Source organism: Sapajus apella, unplaced genomic scaffold, assembly GCF_009761245.1.
Source record: "Sapajus apella isolate SASKATOON/1434 unplaced genomic scaffold, GSC_monkey_1.0 scaffold6, whole genome shotgun sequence".
Classification (NCBI taxonomy): Eukaryota; Metazoa; Chordata; class Mammalia; order Primates; family Cebidae; genus Sapajus; species Sapajus apella.
The window spans coordinates 17981017-17986649 of NW_022436946.1; the positions used below are offsets into that span (position 1 = coordinate 17981017).

A 5633-nucleotide genomic window follows, 5' to 3' on the forward strand; every position below is an offset into this window, starting at 1 on the left:
GATACACACACACAGAGATACACACACACACACACAGATACACACACCCATACATACACACACACACACACACACACACACACACACGTGGTCCACATTCTAATCCCTGGAATCTGTGGATATACTACTTTACATAGCAAAGGGGAGTTAAAATTGCAGATGAGATTAAGGTTGCTAATCAGTTGATCTGAAAATAACATTACTCTGGATTATCTGAGTGGACCCAATGTAATGATAAGCGTCCTTTAAACTGCCAAAGGGAGTCAGAAGAGGACAGAGTGATATGACGTGAGAAAGACTCCACCTGCTTCTGCTGGCTTTGAAGAGAGAGGAAGGAGTTATAAAATCAAGGAATGTGGGCAGCCTGTAGAAGCTAGAAAAGATTAAAAAAAAAAAAAGGATTTTCCCTTACAGCCTCCCTCTGAGAAAGAACACAACCCAGGTGACACTGTGATTTTAGCTCAGTGGGACCTGTGTTGGACTTCTGCCTTACAGAATTGTAAGATGATAAATTGGTGGTGTTTTTAGTCACTAATTTGTGGTAGTTTGTTAAAGCAGCCATAGAAAACTAACACAGTTGGTCTTATCTGGGACAGTCCATCTCTGTTGCACATGGTCTCTCAACTTCCAGGACAGCAGGGGACTTGTTCACGTGAAAAGTGGGCAGGTTCCAAGAGACTGGGTAGACAGAATGGGAGACTTGTTATCTAAGCCCAGAATTGACACACCATCATTTGTGTCATGTTCTATTGGCAAAAATTCACAAGGACAATCAAGATTTAAGGAGAGGGAAAATAAACTCCACCCCTTATTGAAAGGAACTATGAAGTAGCTCAAATAAAGGAAGGAAGGATTAAGTAAAGTTTTGCAAGCCATCTACCACAAAGATGAAAGCATTCACATGAAGTTCACATCTCACTTTTATTAGTTTTTAGAAATTGGGTTTCAATTTGAACAACAGGATTATCTTGAAGATAAGAATAGTATACTCTATACTTTGAAAACAATGTATTATTTTTGAATTTCAGTAACCTTTCTTCAAAAGTCAAATCTCATTTTTTTAAAATTTAAGTTTATACTATTGAGGGTGTTCAGTTTATCCAGCCATCTAAAGCAGTGTTGTCCAATAGCAATAGAATGGGAGTCATATACGTAATTTAAAAATTTGGTAGCCACATTTTAGAAGGTATAAAGAAATATGATTCTACTCTCTAACTCCATGAGATTATTCTTTTAACTCCTGTAGCTGAGTAAGAACATGTGATATTTGTCTTTCTGTGCCTGGCTTAATTCACTTAATGTCCTCCAGTTCCATCCATTTTTTTGCAAATGACAAGATTTCATTCTTTTTTATGGCTGAGTAACATTTCATTGTGTATATTTCATTGTGTACCACACATTTTCTTTATCCCTTCCTTCATCAATAGACCTTAGTTTGAGTCCATATCTTGGCTGTGGTGAATAGTGCTGCAATAAACATGGGAGTTCAGGATTCCTGGCAACATGGCCAAAGAGGAACAGCTCTGGTCTGCAGCTCCCAGCGAGATTAACGCAGAAGGCAAGTAATTTCTACATTTCCAACTGAGGTACCCAGCTCATCTCATTGGGACTGGTTGGACATTGGGTGAAGCCCAAGGAGGGCTAGCTGAAGCAGGCGGGGCATAGCCTCACCCTGGAAGCATGAGAGGTTGTGGGGAACTCCCTCTCCTAGCCAAGGGAAGCCATTAGGGACTGTACTGTGCACTCCAGCCCAGATACAGTGCTTTTCCCATGGTCTTCGCAACCTGCAGACCAGGAGATTCCCTCCAGTGCCTACAACACCAGGGCCCTGGGTTTCCAGCACAAAACTGGGCAGCCATTTGGGCAGACACTGAGCTAGCTGCAGGAGTTTTTTTTTTGCATAGTCCAGTGGTGCCTGGAACACCAGAGAGATAGAACCATTCACTCCCCTGCAAAGGGAGCTGAAGCCAGGGAGCCAAGTGGTCTGGGTTGGTGGGTCCCACCTCCACAGAGCCCAGCAAGCTAAGATCCACTGGCTTCAAATTCTCGCTGCCAGCACAGCAGTCTGAGGTCAACTTGGGACTCTCAAGCTTGGTGGGGGGAGGGGCATCTGCCAGTGCTTAGGCTTGAGTAGGCAGTTTTACCTTCACAGTGTAAACAAAGTTGCAGGGAAGCTCAAACTGGGTAGAGATCACTGTGGCTAAGCAAGGCCGCTGTGGCCAGACTACCTCTCTATAGTCCCTCCTCTCTGGGCAGGGCATCTCTGAAAAACAGGGAGCAGCACCAGTAAGGGACTTATAGATAAAACCCCACCTCCCTGGGACAGCGCACCTGGGGGAAGGGGCAATTGTGGGCACAGCTTCAGCAGACTTAAACATCCCTGCCTGGCAGCACTGAAGAGAACAGCAGATCTCCCAGCACAATGCTTGAGCTCTGATAAGGAGCAGACTTCCTCCTCAAGTGGGTGTCTGACCTCCCTGTATCCTGTCTGGGAGACATCTCCCAGTAGGGGCCAACAGACATCTCATACAAGACAGCTCTGGCTGGCATCTGGCAGGTGCCCCTCTGGGACAAAGCTTCCAGAGGAAGAAACAGGCAGCAATCTTTGCTGTTCTGCAGCCTCTGCGAGTGATACCCAGGCAAACAGGGTCTGAATTGGACCTCCAGCAAACTCCAGCAGACCTGCAGCAGAGGGGCCTGACTGCTAGAAGGAAAACTAACAAACAGAAGTAGTATCAATATCAACAAAAAGCATGTCCACTCAGAGACCCCCTCCGAAGGTCATCGACTTCAAAGACCAAAGGTAGATAAATCCATGAAGATGGGGAGAAACTAGCACAAAAAGGCTGAAAATTCCAAAAACCAGACTACCTCTTCTCCTCCAAAGGATAGCAACTCCTTGCCAGCAACGGAACAAAACTGGATGGAGAATGAGTTTGATGAATTGACAGAAGTAGGCTTCAGAAGGTGGGTAATAACAAACTCCTCCAAGCTAAAGGAGCATGTTATAACCCAATGCAAGGAAGCTAAGAAAATGGATAAAAGAATTGCTAACTAGAATAACCAGTTTAGAGAAGAACATAAATGACTTGATGAAGCTGAAAAACACAGCATGAGAACTTTGTGAAGCATACACAAGTATCATAGCTAAAGACTGAAGATCAACTCAATGAAATAAAGCAAGAAGATAAGATTAGAGAAAAGAGAGTGAAAAGAAATGAACAAAGTCTCCAAGAAATATGGGACTATGTGAAAAGACTAAATCTATGTTTTATTGGTGTTACCTGAAAGTGATGGGGAGAATGGAACCAAGTTAGAAAACACTCTTCAGGATATTATCCAGGAAAACTTCCCCAAACTACCAAGGCAGGCCAACATTCAAATTCAGGAAATAGAGAGACCACCACAAAGATACTGCTCAAGGGCAACCCCAAGATACATAATCATCAGGTTTACCAAGGTTGAAATAAAGGAAAAAATGTTGAGGGCAGCCAGAGAGAAAGGTCAGGTTACCCATAAAGGGAAGCCCACCAGACTCACAGCAGATCTTTCTGCAGAAACCCTACAAGCCAGAAGAGAATGGGGACCAATATTCGACATCCTTAAAGAAAAGAATTTTCCACGCAGAATTTCATATCCACCACACTAAGCTTCATAAGCAAAGAAGAAATAAAATCGTTTACAGACAAGCAAACGCTGAGAGATTTTGTCACCACCAGGCCTGCCTTACAAGAGCTCCCAAAGGAAGCACTAAACATGGAAAGGAACAAACAATACCAGCCACTGCAAAAACATACCAAATTATAAAGACCATCATTGCTATGAAGAAACTGCATTAACCAACGGGCAAAATAACCAGCAAGAATCATAATGGCAGGATCAAATTCACACATAATATTAACCTTAAATGTAAATGGAATAAATGCCCCAATTAAAAGACACGGACTGACAAATTGGATTAAGAGTTAAGACCCATTAGTGTGCTGTATTTGGGAAACCTATCTCACTCAGGGAGACTGAGGTGGGATAATTATCTGAACCTGGGAAGGTCGAGGCTGCTGTGAGCTGTGATTGCACCACTGTACTCCAGCCTGGGTGACAGAGTGAAAGACTCTGTCTCAAAAAGAAATCATACCTTCAAGATTTCATTCAAGATAAAATCATTTCCAGTTATTCTACTATAACATTTTAAAAATAAGAATAAAATTATAGAGTAAACCGTAAATTTGGTTTACATTTTTTTTCAAGCCAAGAAGCAACTGATTTTCCAAAATTGGACAAACTGTAATCGCTTAAATAAGGAAATAAAAATTGAGACAAAGGACAAATTCATTGATGATTTACAGTTGTCTGGAGCTCTTACAGTTTTTCCCACAAGCTAGACAAATTAAATACAGTTACATGATACCAACATAGTTTATACTTTCTTAGTGAATCACAGCCCCTCCAAAATGAAGAAAAATATACAATTATTAGCTTCCCAGAAACTTAACATGATGTTGGCAAATTCAATAAAGTATTCACTTTGTGAGTCAGTCAGGGTGTTCTCTGAGATTTCCAAGGCGTACAGAAGCAGCAGCAAACATATTATCTTTGGCCTTCAGACCATGTGACTGGGTACCATGCAGGTTATCGACGAATGTGAGAGGATGCAGAATGAGGAGTAAGTGAGGTGTGTTCATGAGCTAACTGGGTTCCTGGTTGGACACTGGAACACCCTTTAAGTCATCAGGTGTATTCGTCTGTTCAACTTGCTATAACAAAGCACTAGAAATTTATTGTCTTAGAGCTTTGGAGGCTAGAAGGTACAAAACCAGGGTATCAGCTTGGCTACATGCACCCTCTGAAACGTATAGGAAAATCCTTCCTCACCTCTTCCTAGCTTCTGGTGACTTGCAGCTGTATAACTCCAATCTCTGCCTTTGTCATCACATAACATTCTCCCTGTGTATATTTTCACATGGCCATCTTCTTACAAGGACTTTAGTCATATTGGATTAGGAACCAATCCCACTCAAGTATGGCCTCTTCTTAACTACAGGCATACCTCAAGAATACTCTGGGTTTGGTTCCAGACCATCACGATAAAGTGAATATTGCAATAAAAAAGTCACAATTTTGGGGATTTCCTGGCGCATATAAGTTGTTTGTGTGCTCGCTTCGGCAGCGCATATACTAAAATTGGAACATACAGAGAAGATTAGCATGGCCCCTGTGCAAGGATGACACGCAAATTCATGAAAAAAAAAAACAGAAAAAGTTATGTTTGCACTATGCTGTAATCTGTTAAGTATGCAATGGCATTATATCTAAGAAAAACCAATGACATACTTTAAAAATACTTAATTACTAAAAAATGCTAACGATCATCTGAGACTTCAGCGACTGGTAATCTTTTTGCTGGTGGAGTGCCTTGCCTCTGTGTTGATGGATGCTGACTGATTAGGGTAGTGGTTGCTCAAGATTGGAGTGACTGTGGTCATTTCTTAAAACAACAGTGAAGTTTCCCACATCAATAACCTGCGCACCAAGTTTGCCACCGTTCATAAAAGACTTCTCTGCAGCATGTGATGCTGTTTGACAGCATTTACATACTGTAGAACTTTCAAAATTGGAATCAATCCTCTCAAGCC

The 5633-nt window shown here is 41.9% G+C and overlaps 1 non-coding gene across 1 annotated transcript; it reads left to right on the forward strand.

Moving 5' to 3' along the window:
* Window positions 1–5151: 5151 nt before the first annotated feature.
* LOC116549795 lies at window positions 5152–5257 on the forward strand. The gene has a single exon (XR_004268075.1). It is a non-coding gene; the product is annotated as a U6 spliceosomal RNA (small nuclear RNA).
* Window positions 5258–5633: the final 376 nt, after the last annotated feature.